General features: G+C 37.2%; 1 long non-coding RNA gene across 7 annotated transcripts in view; it reads left to right on the plus strand.

The window, feature by feature from the left end:
• LOC132538134 (uncharacterized) overlaps window positions 1-15,574 on the plus strand; it is a 21,409-nt gene extending 5,835 nt beyond the window's left edge. For 5 of the 7 annotated variants that reach the window (XR_009549570.1, XR_009549571.1, XR_009549569.1 and 2 more), the window contains 2 exons: window positions 9,996-10,096; window positions 14,176-15,574. This is a non-coding gene — a long non-coding RNA (uncharacterized LOC132538134). Of the gene's footprint in view, window positions 1-1,069; window positions 1,889-9,989; window positions 10,097-14,175 lie in introns of those variants that run through there. The other 2 variants (XR_009549574.1, XR_009549575.1) reach the window with 2 other exon arrangements.
• Window positions 15,575-17,852: the final 2,278 nt, after the last annotated feature.

Below are 17,852 nucleotides of genomic sequence, written 5' to 3' on the forward strand. Positions count from 1 at the left end.
CTTCAAATCATTCACTATGTGTATGTTTGCTCAAACAGGGTTTTCATTATTACCCTTCAGTAAAATTTTAGTGAAGCCCAGCAACACTCAGTGTTTAAAACTGTGGATGTGCTAAGGTTGTGCTTATTCAAAGGAAAGTATGTGAGAAATTGTATAGTTTTCTATTTATTTGATACTTAATCACAGTCAGAAGTATGGCTTTCCTTGTGCTTTTTATTTCTGTGCTAGCAAACAGGAGATTATAAGTCAGTATGTGTAACTATGGTACATTTAATTAATTTGAGGAAATATTTCTGCACGTTGTTATTGTGACACAACTTCCAAGTCTTTCTTTTATTTTTTTTTTAAATTTCTTTATTGGGGAATTAATGTTTTACATTCAACAGTAAATACAATAGTTTGTACATGCATAACATTTCCCAGTTTCCCATATAACAATACAACCCCCACTAGGTCCTCTGTCATCCTTCTCCGGACCCACGCACCCCAGAGTCTTTTACTTTGGTGTGATAAGCCAACTTCCAAGTCTTTCATATATGAGTATAAAAATATGAGTATGGGGGTCAGGTGGTAGTGCAGCGAGTTAAGCTTACGTGACAATGCGCAAGGACCTGAGTAAGTATCCTGGTTTGAGCCCCTGGCTCCACACCTGCAGAGGAGACGCTTCATAAGCAGTGAAGCAGGTCTGCAGGTGTCTATCTTTCTTTCCCCTTCTCTGTCTTCCCCTTCCTCTCTCCATTTCTCTCTCCCCTATCCAACAACGAATGACATTAACAACAACAAAAATAACCACAACTAGGCTACAACGACAAGGGCAACAAAAGGGGGAAAAAATGGCCTCCAGGAATAGTGGATTCATGGTGCAGGCACTGAGCCCCAGCAATAACCCTGGAGGCAAAAAAAAAATGTATATGGGTATAATGAAGCTTTCTTTCTTAAAAAAATTATTTATTATTGGATAGAGACAGAGAAATTGAGAGGGGAGAAAGAGGTAGAGAGGGAGAGAGTCAGAGACACCTCTAGCCCTGCTCCACCACTTGTGATATCCCCCCCCCCCCCCGCAGGGGCTTGAACCCAGGTCCTTGCATACTGTAAAATGAGTGCTTAATCAGGTGCGCCATTGCCTGGCCCCTTAACGAAGCTTTCTTGGTCAGTGCAGTTTTTTAACTTCTCTGAGTTGGACTGTGAATACTAGTATTAAGATAGACATAGAGCTATTTTATTTCAAAACTGAATTTAGAATACAGTCAACTGCTTGATAATTGAGGTCATTTCATTCTCCAAATATGTGCTAACATAGCCTTTTCTTAATCTTTTGAAGTATTGACTATGACTAATCTATAAGGGCCCATAGTTTTAGAATTACTACTGGCTTAAAATTTGGAATTAAATTAGACATACTTGAAAAAAATGGCTCTGGAGATATGAAATGAAAATGTTGTTTGTGTGCCTGAAAGTAATTCTGGACAGAAAGCTTGAAGAATTTGACTTACTGCTTCTGTGTCCCAAGATGGTTGAATGCAAGTTGAGGAAGGAAGTACTTTGACCCAATATTTTTGACTTGCCACTCATATATAGTATCCACCCTTTCTTTAGAGTACTGTGGACAGGTCCTCTGATTAATGACTCTGCCTCCTGTTAGATACTAAGAGTTTGATGGTGATCCAAACTAGAAAAAGGAGTTTCTAATCTAGTCAACTTGACATATATTAATCATATGGTGAATCACTATATGTGACATCATACTTGTTGTAGGTGCTACAGAAGAAACATAAAGGAGCATTTAATAAGGAGTTCATTACTCTTATTTGGGGGTGAAGAAATGACCTCTCTGAGAAGCTGTATTGGAGCTGGGACTAGAGGATAAGTGAGAGCCCAGTACAAAAAGGTGGGTGAGGAGAGGGAGAATATTGTGTACACAGAGGCAATAATAAGATTGTTCTGAGGTTAGAGGATATACAGTATTTCCAGAAGTTGAAACCAAGCCAGTAGACCAAGAGGGCAGGTAACAAGAGAGGTGATAGATACCCAGAGGTGAGCTCAGATCATGTGGACAGGCTGACCACATGAATGATGATGACATCTATCATGAAAGGGAACTGGCATTGACAAATCAGGATATATTTATTGGATTACTAGAAAAGTCATAACATATTTACACAGAAAAACAAAAATATATCAAGACTTTTATGGCAACCCATAATAACCATCTGAAGACTAAGCATTAGAGAAGGAATTTTGCAGTATAGGAACTAGGATTGGGAGAAGGCATATGTAAAACATAAAACACTTCACACTGCTTTCACACCTGTGGCCTCTGGTGTCCTAGAAATTTGTTATGATTGTGTTCAATTTAATTTGAGAGGCTTTGGTGTAAGTAAGCTACTGTCATTTGCATATGATAATGTGCAATTAACATAAAAATGTTTCATGTTTTTAAAAATAGTTACTTGGTGGCGTTGGGGATGATTCACTCAGTAGAGCTCACACTGTATGGTATTTGAGGACCTGGGTTCAAGCTCCTGGCCACCATGGGAGCACCTTGTAATGTGGATAGTTCATGAGTGGTGGAGGGTGTTGTGGTATCTTTCCTCTGTCTCTCTTCATCTCTGTCTGTCAAGCTGTCTGAGAAAATAATATTCACTCATAACAGTGAGTGGTGAAATAGTGCACGTGCAAAGCCCCAGTGATGGATGCTCTGGTGGCAAGAACAAACAAAAACAAAACCCACAGAAGTAAACTTATTTGGGTTACCATTTAAATTAGTTGGACAGGGAGTTGGGCGGTAGTGCAGAGGGTTAAGTGAGGTGGTGCAAAGTGTGAGGACCAGCATAAGGATCACAGTTTGAACCCCTGGCTCCCTACCTGCAAGGGAGTCGCTTTACAAGCAGTGAAGCAGGTCTGCAGGTGTCTATCTTTCTCTCTCCCTCTCAGTCTTCCCCTCCTTTCTCCATTTCTCTCTGTCCTATCTAACTACAACAACACCAATAACAACAACAATAATAACTACAACAATAATAAAAAATAACAAGGGCAACAAAAGGGAAAATAAATAAATAAATATAAAAAAATAAAGTAAACTTTATTAAGGTTTACAAGTAGATATATATATTGTAACTGAAGACATGGTTTTGTCCAATTGGGAAACTAATTTTTGATTGGAGGAATCTCTGAGCTGAATATCTTAGAGTTGAGTAACTTTCAGTTAGTAGTGCCTGGGCAGTGATGCACATGTTGAGAGTACACATATTACAATGTGCAAAGATCCAGGTTCAAGCTCCTGGTCCCCACTTGCAGGGGAAGAGCTTCCTGAATGATGAAACAGTGTTGCAGGTGCCTTTCTTTCTTTCTCCCTCTCTACATCCCTCTATTCTCTCATTTCTCTTTGTCTCTATCCAATAAAGAAATAAAACATTAAAAAATGAATTTCAGTAAGAAGGAGAGTAAAGGATGGGTCTCAGTTTATTTTGATATAAGGACAGGTACATAGTTATAGTACCAGGTTAGAAGAGTGCAGTGAACCTGGGAAAATATGTTAGTTCCAGATCCCATAGGACTGTGATGTGAAGGCTTCCTGAGAGAAGTGGAATTTACTTCAGGTCTTTGAACAGGGGAATAATCATTATATATATATCCACAAGTAAGGGATAGATGAGAGATATTCTGGTGGCAAGGAGGTATGTAAATTGCTGTAAGTTTCAAAAGAGAAGTACCTAATGAAGGCTAACACTAATGCCTAAAAAATGAATTTTTTTTATTTTATTGGTTAAGACAGAGAAAAATTGAGAGAGGACAGGGAGACAGAGAGAGGGAGAGAAAGATAGATACCTGCAAACCTGCTTCATCGCTTGTAAATCGGACATTCTGCAGGTGGGGAGTAGGGGCTCGAATCTGGGCCCTTGTGTTTGGTAATTGTCCACTTAACTAGGTGAGCCAACGGCCTCCATAATATGAATTCTTAAGCCTGCTAGTGGACACCTTGAAAAATTATCACAGGCAAAAATGATTAGAGTATTTTGATAACCAAGGCTAAGTATATCAGATTGTCAACTTGAACTACATTTTAAGTCCAGTATTGTGTTATTGTTTTAACTTACAATAAAACTTTTACTCCAGAAGTTACTCACTAACAGTGAAAGTTAACTATCAAACAACTTATTAAAATGGTTATACTTAAAATTATAAGTATAGTAATATTTTTAGGCACAATTTGTTTTAAGACATGGTAGCTGATGCATTGCATGGTTCATTAGAATACCACTTTATTATTATCACTCAGTTTTATTTACATTATTAGAATAGTAAGCACATAGCATTGCACAGCATATATCAGGGGTAGAGAGACCTTTTCCTCTGTCAAGGGACATTTAGATATTTAAAACATAAAAGTTAAAACTGGCGGAGGGTAGATAGCATAATGGTTATGCAAACAGACTCTCATGCCTGAGGCTCCAAAGTCCCAGGTTCAATTCCCAGCACCACCATAAGCCAGAGCTAAACTGCTCTGGTAAAAGAAAAAAAAAGTTAAAACTATTAAAAAAGACATGATTCATAGGCCATATTATTAACTTAAAAATTAACATTTACTGCTGCTACGATAAAATCTAGGTTTATTGAATTTTGAGTCCTGCTTGTGTTTGCCTTAGCAACGCCAGACCAAATGATTTTATGGGCTGTATGTGGCTGGAGGGCTGGATCTTCTTCACCTCTAGTGTGTATGAATGACAATTTTTTTTTTTTTGACAAAGATTTATTTGGTGCTTTCATTTTCTCTGAAAAAGAAAGCAGGAGATCTGCAAAGATCTTATAGTTTGCATTGTGGCAGATTCACTGGATTTCAGAAGCTCATCCAAAAGGTGGGACATTTGAAATTAGGCAGTAGGAAAATATAGACATACCCTCATCTATTTTTGCTTGGAGATCCTTATAGGCATGCATATTGTATAGACACATGTGTGCACAGAACACATGCAGAGATGATACAAGATCTTCTGTTCGTTGCAAGAGAATTTTCAGGTATTAAAGCTCTGCACAAAGTCTCATCCTAATAATTACAGAAATGTTTCTTTTAAAAAGGAGATTGTCTAGTTCCATATAAAGATTATAAAATAGATAATTTAAACTGCTCACTAAAAAAATAATCTAGATTCAACTGAAACAATATTTTATTTCTTTTGGAAGCCAGACAACTAGTTTAATAGTGTACATATGAAACACTAATTTGGTTTGTTAATTTGGTGCAATTAAACTGAGGTTATTTTATACTGCTTAATCATCTGAAAATTACATGCATAGCCATGCCTGTATTAGTATGAGGCAAAAACTGGAAGTATAGTGGGGATAGAGAAACATAAGGCCTAGCTGTCTCTTTACAATTAACTTTCTGTGAAACTTGGAAACAAGTCCTTTAAACTCTCTGGACTTCATTTGGAAATGGAAGGAATCAAAACAGATGGCCTCTAAATCCTCTTCCAACTCACATTTTATCAGTTTATAAATTCTACTTTGTAGTTATAGAGAATGCAGTGTCATTATATTCAGTAATTATGGTATTACGGGGATGTACTAAACACTCAAAAAAAAAAAATCAGTACAGTGCCAATTTAGCAAATCTGTTAGAAGGAAGGGAATTTAGTTTTAAAGAATACTTACTTCATGCCAGGCTTCATACCACTCATTTCCCAATAGCAACCGTGAGGAAATTTGGTATTCTTATCTTTGTGTCTATATTTATGGAAACTGAGGCCCAGGAAGGTTCAGTGGTTTTGTAGAGACTCTCTGATAGATGATGGTGTAGCTGGATTTGAAACTAAGGCTATTTGACTTTAAAAAACGTTTGGTCTTTTCACAGTTCATGCAGCGTGAGGACTGTTTACATATCTAAATTTCTTCAAGACCAGGGAAGTAGCACAACTGGTAGCTCAACAGAACATGCTGAGGTCCCAGAGGTCCCAGGGCTACCATAAGCTAGAACTAATCAGTAATATTCTGCATGTCCCTCCTCTTATTCTCTTCCTCTCTCTCATTGAAAAGAAATAATATTAATAAATATTTCAAAACAATAATTTCAGGCCTGGGTAGGTAGCTTACCTGGTACAACTGATTGATCATGCAAGTTTGGACTTGGTCCCATTGCACTGGAGGAAGCATATATGCTGTGTTATCTTTCCCTCTGTCTGTCTCTCTCTTTTTAAAAATTTATCATCTTTATTTATTTATTGGATAGAGACAGCAGAAATTGAGAGGGAAAGGGGGAGACAGAGAGAAGGAAAGAGACTTGAGAGACAGCTACAGCCCTGCTTCACCAGTCTCAAGGCTTTTCCCCTAGGTAGGGACTGGGGTCTCCCCTAGGTAGGGACTGGGGACTACTTGCCCCCCTCTATGATTTTTCTCTATGTGAAAAGTCAACCTGGGAGCGGGGTGGTGGCACACCTGGTTGAGCGCATATGTTACAATGTGCAAGGATCCGGATTTAAGCACCTGGTCCCGACCTGCAGACCTGCAGGGGGAAAGCTTTGCGAGCTGCAAGAAGAGTGCAGGTGTCTCTTGCTCTCTTTCCCTATCACCCCCTTCCCTATCGATTTCTGGCTGTCTATATCCAATAAGTAAATCAATATAATTAAAACAACTTTAAAAGTCAACCTGTAGTAGTGAAGTCATGATCATGGCAAAATAGATATACCCATAATTAAAAAATTGTCACCCCCGCATTTATGCACATCTGGCGGTGTGTAGATATACAGATTGTCTTGTGGTTAAGAGCTTGGATGGGAAATCAGGCAGAACTGGGTTAACTTTAGCTTCATTGTCAACTGCGGTAGGGGGAGGGGAGACGACTTAGGAACATCACTTAACTTCCCTGAGGTTACACAGTGAAGATAATAATACCCATTTAAGGGTCATTGTGAAATTTTTATGAGCATATGTGTACGAATATTAATGAGTAAGTAGTAAATGTTTAATACCTGGTAGCTCTAATGATTATTGAGATGGGATTAGAACAAAAGCAAGATATAAAGGAAGCTAAATTGGTGTGAGAATAAAATATTACACATTTGCAATTCATCTGTTGAAGTTTTGATTAAAATGGTTTAAGAAGCAAATGTGCATGTTTTACAGCTGTTAAGCATATCAAAACATTAATGCTTGGAGTATTCTTTGTTGAGCTCAGACTAATGAAGTGTGAACTAAATTATCTGGTACTCTGGGTTATCCTCATGGTGTTTTTGGTCTAAAAATAGCCTTTGAGGCATGGATTACCAAGCTTGAATGTCTTGCTTTTTTTTTTTTAAATTTATAACTGTGAGCTCTTTTCTTTTTTTTTTTTTAAAGATTTTATTTATTTATGAGAAAGAGAGGAGGAGAGAGAGAAAGAACCAGACATCACTCTGGTACATGTGTTGTGGGGGACCGGACTCAAGACCTCATTCTTGAGAGTCCAATGCTTTATCCACTGCGCCACCTCCCGGACCACACCTAGCTTGAATTTCTACATCAGTTCTACATTGGCTTCTATATAAGCTGTTTTGGAACAATGGCTTGCTTAGGAGGTACAAGTAGCACATGCATGGGGCAACTGATTTTTACACAAAAGTTTAAAGATTTGTTGAGCAACTGCTCTGGAAGAGTTGCTAGATATTGGGAATTCATCAGTGAATAAAGTAATAGCAACTGAAAAACTCCACCCTTTTCCCTCTGGTGTTAACATTTTAGTGGACTAATTTAGAGAAGTTTTTTTTTTTTAATAGCAAATACAGTGATTTGACTACTTTTTAAGAGTATTTACTTTTTATTGATTTTTCTGAACCCAAGCAACAATTAAAGAAGCATTGTAAGACACGGTAAATTACTAGTGAAAATATTCCATATATTAAATGCTATACATATAGAGGTAAAAATGATTTTTGAAGACACACCTTTTATATAACTATAATATTATTATTAAAAATTCTTTTATAATTCAGTATGTGGTCCTTCATATCTGTAGAATCAAGTGGTGGCTGTTCTCCCCCCTTCATGGGGAAAATAAATGGATTACTAAAGGAACCAACTATTATGAAATGTAAAATGCATCTGTAAGTTTGTTCAAGTGAAGAGATTACTGCAAATTTGGAATGTGTATTTTTTATTTAAGTGAATCATCACTATTTTAAATTTTGTGAATGTTTATTTATTTTCCTTTTTGTTGCCCTTGTTTTTTTTATTATTGTTGTAGTTATTATTGTTGTTGTTATTGATGTCATTGTTGTTGGATAGGACAGAAAGAAATGGAGAGAGGAGGGCAAGACAGAGAGGGGGAGAGAAAGATAGACACCTGTAGACCTACTTCACTGTCTATGAAGCGACTTCTTTGCATGTGGGGAGCCGGGGCTCAAACTGGGATCCTTCTGCCAGCCCTTGTGCTTTGCGCCAAGTGCGCTTAAACCGCTGCGTTACTGCCTGACTCCCGAATTATTATTTGTTGTAAAATTTCTAATGGGTTAGGATGTTTTTTACTTTGATGAAAATGTGGTAACAGAATCGACATTTGGTGAATGTTTAGAATTCACCAAAAAGAAATTTCTCAAGAAACTTATAGTCTAAATGTTGAGCAAAGATACTGTGATACAATGCAAGATGGGTTTGGGCTTGTCATAAAAATCAGATAAGAATGAAGACCTGGGTATCCTTTATTTCATTAGTCACAGTCCATCTACTTGCTACCTTCTATGTGTTTCTTAAAAATAAAAGTCCTTCTGCAACCCACAACGACCCTGGGTCCATGCTCCCAGAGGGATAGAGAATGGGAAAGCTATCAGGGGAGGGGATGGGATATGGAGATTGGGTGGTGGGAATTGTGTGGAGTTGTACCCCTCCTACCTTATGGTTTTGTTAATTTTTCCTTTCTTAAATAAAAAATAAATTAAAAAATAAATAAAAGTTCTTTTTTTTTGTTTTAAGATGGGTTCTCCAGGAAACATCTGCCTTACTCATCCACCTTACAATCATAAACACTTCTTAGAACTATAATCAGAGTACTCTAATGGTACAGTTCCTATCTGACACACATTGCTAGGACAGTTTATAGATACGATTATTTTTTATAAGACAGTTGTTGTTGCCATAGCTATTATATTTGTTTTATTGTGCTCTCAGAGAAAAAGCTCTTTGAAGGTGGTTATTATTAATATGGGTGGGGTTTCAGAAAGAATTATTTTTGGGTGGGCCTTCTTGGGTAAACTTCATAAAGACAGGAGGTCCCTGAATAGTATGGTTTTGTTTAGTATCTTTTTGTTTTGATGAAAAAAGAAATATATGGCATTTGCACAATTCTCCATGTCTACTTGTCTTTTTGCTAGACATTGTGACTTCTTGCACACCCTAAAGATGTGCACATTGGTTTCACATGTTTGAATTGTATCTGAGTGTATGCATGTGCATGCATGCACCCTTTAATGGAAAGGTGTCTTGTCTTGTCCTTTGTCTCCTTGGCTGTGAGTGTAGACATTGGGTACTTGTGACCCTGGTCACTTATGACCCTGAACAGAAATTAGCAGATCAGAAAATGAATGAATATAAACTATTGGCTAATATTATAAACTTTTGTTATCTTTATTTACAAGTGTGATTGGGGTGGTCAGGTGGCAGTGCCTCTGGTTGAGTGCACATTCCTAAGATCCAGGTTCAAGCCCAAGTATCTACCTGCAGGGTTATAAGGGGCTTTACAAGAGCTGTGAATTAGTGTTACAAGTGGCTTTCTTTGCTTGTCTCCCATTCCCCTTTTAACTCCTCTCTATGCTATCAAATAAGAAGAAAGGGGGGAAAAAGAGGAAACAAATAGCTGGGAGCAGTGGATTCATAGCACAGGCACTGAACCTCAGCAATAACCTTTGTGGCAATTAAAAAGAAGTGATGTTTTTGTTATCAGAAATATGCTATAGGAACCCAGTCTTGCTCATATGAATTAGCCTGTAGTAAAACTGATTTCTTACTATGCCTTTTCTTTGGAGTTGCAGTTTCCAACAATTACTGATCATGTGAAATGAGAAGTACTATATTCTTTCCATCCATCTCCACTACAGAAGCAAAGAAAAATGAAAAGAGGCAAGACTGATGGGTAAATCTTTTCCCTCATTTGAGGCTAGTGGTTAAATTTTCTGTCTTTGCAACTTAGCAATGATGGTTGATCCAATACTATATATATATATGATGGAGGAGAGAGAAAGAGAAAGACTCATATCTATAGTAGTGGAGCTCAACTTCAGGCCTTTATGCATATGAGTACTGTGCTCTACCACTGAACTACCTCTCTAGCTGCTGGTCCAACACTTACTTTATGCTTGGGCTATTGGAACTTCAGTTTCTAGTTATCCATGGAACAGTTATCAAACTTTATTTTCTTTCTTCTCTCTATATTTACATTTTGAATAATCTCTATTTGTTTAAGCAAGGGACAAATTAAGTGCTGTAAACATTCAATTAATTTTCTTGTCTGTAGTCATGCATCAAAATCTATATTTGAAGAAATATAGAATTTTTTTGGGGGGAAGAAATGAGGATTTCAAACATTTTTTTCTGTCCTGTTTTGAGGATTATGCTCACTAGAGACCATGCTAGAGCTGCAGAGAATGCTAGAATGGCTGCATGGGAGATCTTGACCTCACAAGTTTATTGCTTGACTCATTATTGATTTTCAAAATGATTCAGACCAAATGGTTGCACCTCTGTTATATTCCATTATTTCTTCATCTGTAAAAATGAAGCATCATTTATAATACAGCTTTACCTCTTGGGAATAGGCCAGGGAAACACAAGAGAATTGCAGTGGCTATTTTTATACATGAAACAAAAAAACTTTTAAAAACACTTAATTGTTAAAAAAATGGAAACATATAAGTATATCTTTGACAAGGCCTAGTAGTGTGTTCTTGAGATAACTGATGGCTATTCATGCAGTTTATTATAGGCCTATGTCATTGTTTTCAGAAAGATAATGTTAATCGGCTAAATGGCTTGTTGATTCATTCACATTTTGTGTAGATCACAAATGCACACATGTAGCATTTTGAGATGATGCACACATTCAGTCAAAAGCAAAGGAGTTCAAAAGTATTTTCTTTTTGATACACAATCTGTTTATTTGCTCAAATGGCCTTAGTAATATTCATGTTCAATTTTACTCATGGTAAAATAGGCCAAGTAGCCAAGGAAGTGAGTTAGCAGGTCCTTGCAGGTGTGGGGCCCTGACTTTGATCCCTAACTGCATATGGCAGACTATTCTGATCTTTCTCTTTCCCTTGAAAATAAATAAAATAGACTGAGTGTCCAAAAATGTCCAATTAACTTTTAATTTTTTAGTTTATTGGTGATTTTACTTGTTTTTGAAGCAATCACGGTACACAAGACTATAAATATCTTAGAAGTGCAATTTCTTTGCTTTGTTGAAGCTTTCTTCTATTGAATTTCCCTTTTCAGAAAGTATCCTTAGGACCATAGCATGAAACCTTCTTTAGGAAGTTTATTTAGCTCTGTTGAGTTTTGGGTTTTAAGTGCTGTTTTAGGCTATCAGTTTGTTATGTTCCAATTATGTTTGATGCTTTGTGAGGACCAGAGCCAGTGGTTTGTGTTTACATGGGCCTGACCAGTAGCCAGAGGTTCAAAGTCACAAGTATTTGGTTGAGATTATAGCACCAAAGTTGCACCAGTAGTGATTAAAAGCATGATGAGATTATAGCACCAAGGCAGCACCATCGTGGGTAGTGATTAAAAGCATGAGGTTGCAGGTGTTTCATAGACTGGTAGAAGAACAGACTCTTGCAGGTTGTGCACACACAGTAAATAAGAGCACTTCTCCCCAGCTTCACCCCAGGGTCTTTTACTATGAAAACCAAATTCTGGTATGGTTGTACTCACCAGGACAACTCTTGAAAAACTACCATAGTAGTTAGGAAAACTGATGCAAATTCCAAGTGCTCTTATTTCCAGTTGTTGTAAACTTATAAGCACAAGTAGAATTGGGATGCTAGAATTTTGGTTCAGCCTACCTCCTGCTTGCCAAATTAAAGTTCTGTGTTTTACAGGTCTTTTCCTGATTGTGGCTTATTGTTAAGTGGAATTACTTTTCACCTTTGGTGAACATGCCTCTCTGTACCCTCACCACCTGGATGTTGAGCTTTGTCCATTGCTTTGAAGACTGTTGGACATCCAATTTGTTTCTATGTGGGGGTTTTCCATGTGTGTTGTAGTTTTGTTTTTGTGAGTGTGAAGGGAAACAGGCCCTTATAGTCAGTCATTCTGGTTCTACCCCTCTTTTGTTACTTTTAAATTAAGTTACTTCTCAGTGTAGCATGTGCTCTCTACCATGAGCACCACCACCCTTCTCAGTGTGTACTACAACAAATAATTAGACACTAAGTATCTAATTACATTTTCTAGTGGATGAATCCCAAATTCACTCAATTGTTAGTTGGGTTTTGATCAAGTTTGGTGAGATTTGCTATTTTTAAGTCTAATTTCTTAAGACATTTTCACAACATACAGCTAGTTGTGCAAATCAAACTGCTGTTCATATATTTAATACCTAGATATATCTGAAAAATAAGTTAGGTATTAAGGACTGTTATAGAAGTAGGATTCTGAGGGTCTTTTAAACTATGTAAATGGCCTGCTTTCTGCTTCCTTCTTCAAGCATAGTTTCAAGAACTTTTTTTGCTTTTCCTTTTTTAAAATTGCCTCCAGGGTTATTGCTGGGATTTGGTGCTTGCACAAGAATGCACTGCTCCTGTTGGCCATTTTTTCCTTTTTTTTTTTTTTTTTTAAGATAGGACAGAGAGAAATTGGAAGAGGATAGGGAGTTAGAGAGAGGGAGAGAAACAAAGACACCTGTAGGCCTGCTTCACTGCTCCTGAAGCAGACCCCCTGCATGTTGGGAGCAGGGGTTAGAACTCTGGTCCTTGTGCTTGGTAATATGTGCGCTTGGGTGCACCACCTCCCAACCCCCCAAAACTTTTTTCTAGATGGGTCAGGTAGCATCTCCAGTACCAGCTCAACATTTTGTGAGAAGCTAAACTCATTTGTGACACTGTTGTGGCAACTATTAGGGCATCTCTTAAGAATAATTTAAATTACACTGATTAATTTGCTTAGGTCTCTGGTCTGGCAGAGTGATTTATCAAATAGTGATGGAACACTTTGTAATGAGAAGTCCTCTATAGAATCCTGAGATAAGATAAATTTTGGAAGCAACATTTGCTGGTTGGAACTAGTCCCAAGATTAGATGAATCTTATAGGCCTCACTTAATGTTTGGGGCCATTGGAGGCATCATTCAATCCCCAACCAAGCAAGGAGGAATCACTTAAGACAAATCACCAATGTCTGACTTAATTCAGAATGCCTCTACTTTCCTAGGGCAGTCTATTCCACTTTTAAACATTTCAACTTATGAACAGTTGAACTCTTGACAACTATCCAGAACAGGCTATTCATAGACTTACATGATGGTCCTGTAATTAAACATTGTGATCATGTTCACCTGAAGTATTCTTTTCACCAGGCAAAATATTCCTAGTTCCTTCAACTAGAGCTCATATTATGTAACTTTCATTTTTGTTCTATTAACTTCTTCATGGATCACATTATCTCATATGTGAAGCTTATTGTTGTACGCTATTACTGTTTTCTTTTATGAATCCTCCAAAGCAAGTTGTTTATTTCCAGTTACTCTTCAAACTATAGCCTCTTTCCAGCTGACTCAGAAACATTTTTCAGAAAATGCTCCAAGTCATTGATGGTCAGATATGCAAATAAAGACAACAATGAGATACAACTTTAATCCTGTGAGAATGTTATACACCAGGAAATATAGTAGCAATAAATACTGGAGAGGTTGTGGGGACAAAGGAACCCTCCTGCACTGCTGGTGGGAATGTAAATTGAGAACTCTCAGAAGGCTAGAAATGGACCTACCCTATGACCCTGCAATTCCTCTCCTGGGGATATATCCTAAGGAACCAAACACACCCATTCAAAAAAATTTGTGTATATCTATGTTCATAGCAGCACAATTTGTAATAGCCAAAACCTGGAAACAACCAGGGGTCCAACAACAGATGAGTGTCTGAGCAAGTTACTACTTGCTATTAAAATAGCTTGAATACTACTCAGCTATTAAAAATGATGATTTCACCATTTTCAGCCCATCTTGGATGGAGGTTGAAGAAATCATATGAAGTGAAATAAGTCAAAAACAGAAGGATGAATATGGGATAATCTCATTCACAGGCAGAAGTTGAAAAACAAGATCAGAAGAGAAAATACTAAGCAGAACCTGGACTGGAGTTGGTGTATTGCACCAAAGTAAAAGACTGTGAGGTGGGTGGGTGTGGGTGTGAGGGGAGAGTTCAGGTCCTGGAACAAGATAGCAGAGGACCTAGTGGGGATTGTATTGTTATGTGGAAAACTGAGAAATGTTATGCATGTACAAACTATTGTATTTACTGTCGACTGTAAAACATTCATCCCTCAATAAAGAAATAATAATAAAAAGCAATCCAAAGAGACAGGGAACATAGCAGGCAATATTAAAGTGTTAATGAGGGCTTGGGCAATGTGGCTTTTACATTGTGCTAATTAAAAATAACTGTATGGTCCTAGAAATAGAAAAAGAAACATTTTTCAGTCAATTGTTGAGACATGTTTGATGAGATTTTTTATAACTGAAACAACATTGGCACATATACTGACATAAGAATTTACTTTGGCAAATGTAAATATTGAGAATCTGACATGTATATTTGCAAATATAAATTAAATTATAGAAGTAGAATATAGTATTTGAAGAAAAATGTCTCACTAATATTATCGAAACTTGTGTGATACTCTATATTGAGGAAAAGGACTGTACTAAGAAATCTATAATTAAAAGAAGCAGGGGAATACTAAAGTACAAAAATCACTGCAGACTGGGAGATGGTAGAATATTTCATGGGAGAAGAAAATGCTTTAGTAGGCCTTGATTTATTAGGCTCCAAATGTGGGAAAATGTCTAGAGAGTCTTTAGAGGAGCACCTGATTTGAGATCAGCATAAAATGTATATTAAGTGAAACTTGAACAGTTTAAAAAAGTTAAATCATACTGTATTATTTCATCTTAAAGAGTCTGTACCTAAAAGGGTAGTCAATGGTCAGTGTTCCTGCTATAACATATTAAGAGTTTGGTTGTTGATTTTGGCAGTTATATTGACAATATTCTTAAGTGAAATGAAATATATATACATATATATATGAAATAAAACATTCATGTGAAAAATATTTATGCAGAAAATTTGATTGTGTTTGTAAGTAGTATAAAGTATGTGCATTTTGCACATGAGGCATATTTACTTAGAATTAATATATTATTGCATGAATCCGTCTGTAATCTTCGAGGGGATATGTTCTAAGGCCTTTTTTATAGTGGATATTTAAAGCCCTAAATAGGCCTAAATAAGTATATATATATATTTGGTATATATGTGCTTAGGATGGACTTTATATGTTTACTAGGAATTTAAGAACAATATTTAATAATAAAATAAAACTGATTTAATACTAAACTGTAATGGAAGTATTGTGACTAATGATCTCATAGTATTTTAAAAATATTTTATTAGTTATTTAATAATTATTAACCAGATTGTAAGTAACAGGAGGATAATTTCATACAGTTCGCACCACCAATGTTCTGTGTCCCTTCCCACCCATTGGAAACTTCCCTATTCTTTATACCTCTGGGAGTATGGTTTAAAATTCTTTAAGGGGTGCATAAGGTAGAAGGTCTGGATTCTGTAATTGATTCTCTGTTGTACATAGATGTTGTCAGGTCAATCCATACCCCCAGCCTGTTTCTGTCTTTCACTGGGGGGGGAGGGGAGTTGGGCTCTGGAGATGTGAGACTTTGGGGCACTTTGGTGAGGTTATCTGTCCAGGGAAGTCAGGTTGGCATCATAGTAGCATGTGCAAGTTGGTGGCTGAAAGGTTAAGATATAAGGCAGGACAAATTTTTAATCAACAGGAACCCAAAGTTAGGAATAGAGTTGATGAAATTAGGGGTCTTCAGATGGGAAGAAGCAAGTCTATTTTAGGTATTTTCCAAGGGGCCCATGACTTTAGTAATTTTTGCCTGAGCCTAATAGCTAATATACAGGTGGACTAAAACATTATCTGGAAGATGGTATCAAAGTTGAGAATAGGGCTAGTAAGATAGATTATGGCAGAGAGTAGCTTCCAAACATGAGGAAAGCATATAAACACCACTCATTATAAACTCCACTTCTTCTTCTAGCGTTTGCCCTTCTTCCATAGCCAGTCAACAGCGTCAGGTTGAGCCTGATGTCTGCTTGTTGCTGGCTTTGAAAGTGACTGGGATCCATATGGATTCAGTCGGCTAGGAAGGATCGTCAGTTTCCCCAATAAATGGGTACTCACGGGATGCACCACGAGAAGGTCAATCCAATAAACTCCACTGATATGACCAAAATCTATTCATATTTAGCACAGAAGCCTGTGAGATCTCTGAGTCCCTGTCAGTCTGAGCTTGCAGTATCATGGTCACAGCAAGGAACTAGAATGGCTGCACTCATTGCAGGACCAGTCTTCCATGAGTGGCAGAGTAGACTGACCCAACCTCTCTTCAGAAACTGTTGCAGTCCCTATCATTGCTGCTATATGCAGTGAGGGCTAGGTCCTGTAGAGGTCCACAAGAGGACTTATGATGATGTTCCAGATGGAGGTGACCAGTGATGGTGGAAAGAGGGACCTGTTAGAGGTCTAGGCCTATCATGTCTATGTGGGAATCCAGTGATTCCCTGACTAAAGCTACAGATGATGGGGTGACCTGATATTTACCAAAAAGTCCATCATTTAAATGATCCAGTCTCTGGCCCTTATCCAGCTTTAAATAGTCCTTTTTAAAAAAAATATTTTATTATTATTTATTTATTCCCTTTTGTTGCCCTTGCTGTTTTATTGTTGTAGTCATCATTGATATCGTTGTTGTTGGATAGGACAGAGAGAAATGAAGAGAGGAGGGGAAGAGAAAGATAGACACCTGCAACCTGCTTCACTGCTTATGAAGTGACTCCCCTGAAGGTAGGGAGCTGGGGGCTTGAACCGGGATCCTTATGCTGGTCCTTGCGCTTTGCACCACCTGTGCTTAACCCGCTGCGCTACAGCCAGACTCCCAGTCATTTCTTTATCTGATGAGGTTAGACTTACTTCTAGTTGTTAAATCATTGAGTGTCGTTTGTTGTATCCAAACCAATTTTGGGTTTATGGGATCTGATCTCAAGGTGGGGAGGGAATAGACCTAGGGCTTAAGTAGGATCTAAGTTAACCTTAAGTTTTACTGAATTTTACTTGATGATTATAATAGGGTTGTCATAGGGTACAGTAATTGTTCCTTAATTGATATATATATATGTATATGTATATATATATACATATATATATATTTGTGGTATATCTCTTGGTCAATTGTATATAGAATTTCTTCTGAAGATTATCAAAGGGGTGAAATTATGCATTTACTGTCAGGAGAGATTAAGGGGTATCTTTTGCTTTCTTTTGTGTAGCTAATTGAGTAGATAAAGTGGTTGAAGGAAGTCAAGTAGGAAGTAGGAGAGGATGGTGTCTAGGCCTAAGTAGTAAATACTTAATTAGACACTTTATGGTGTCTTTCTACTTGCTTTCTGGGCTTATTAAGTCTAAGTCTAATCATAGCAGACTATTGAGCGCTATTACTTTGAGGTATATGGTTTACCCTAACTTCTTCTTTTTTTTTTAAAAAATATTTATTTAATTTATTCCCTTTTGTTGCCCTTGTTGTTTTATTGT

Source organism: Erinaceus europaeus, chromosome 4 (genome assembly GCF_950295315.1).
Source record: "Erinaceus europaeus chromosome 4, mEriEur2.1, whole genome shotgun sequence".
Taxonomy (NCBI): Eukaryota; Metazoa; Chordata; class Mammalia; order Eulipotyphla; family Erinaceidae; genus Erinaceus; species Erinaceus europaeus.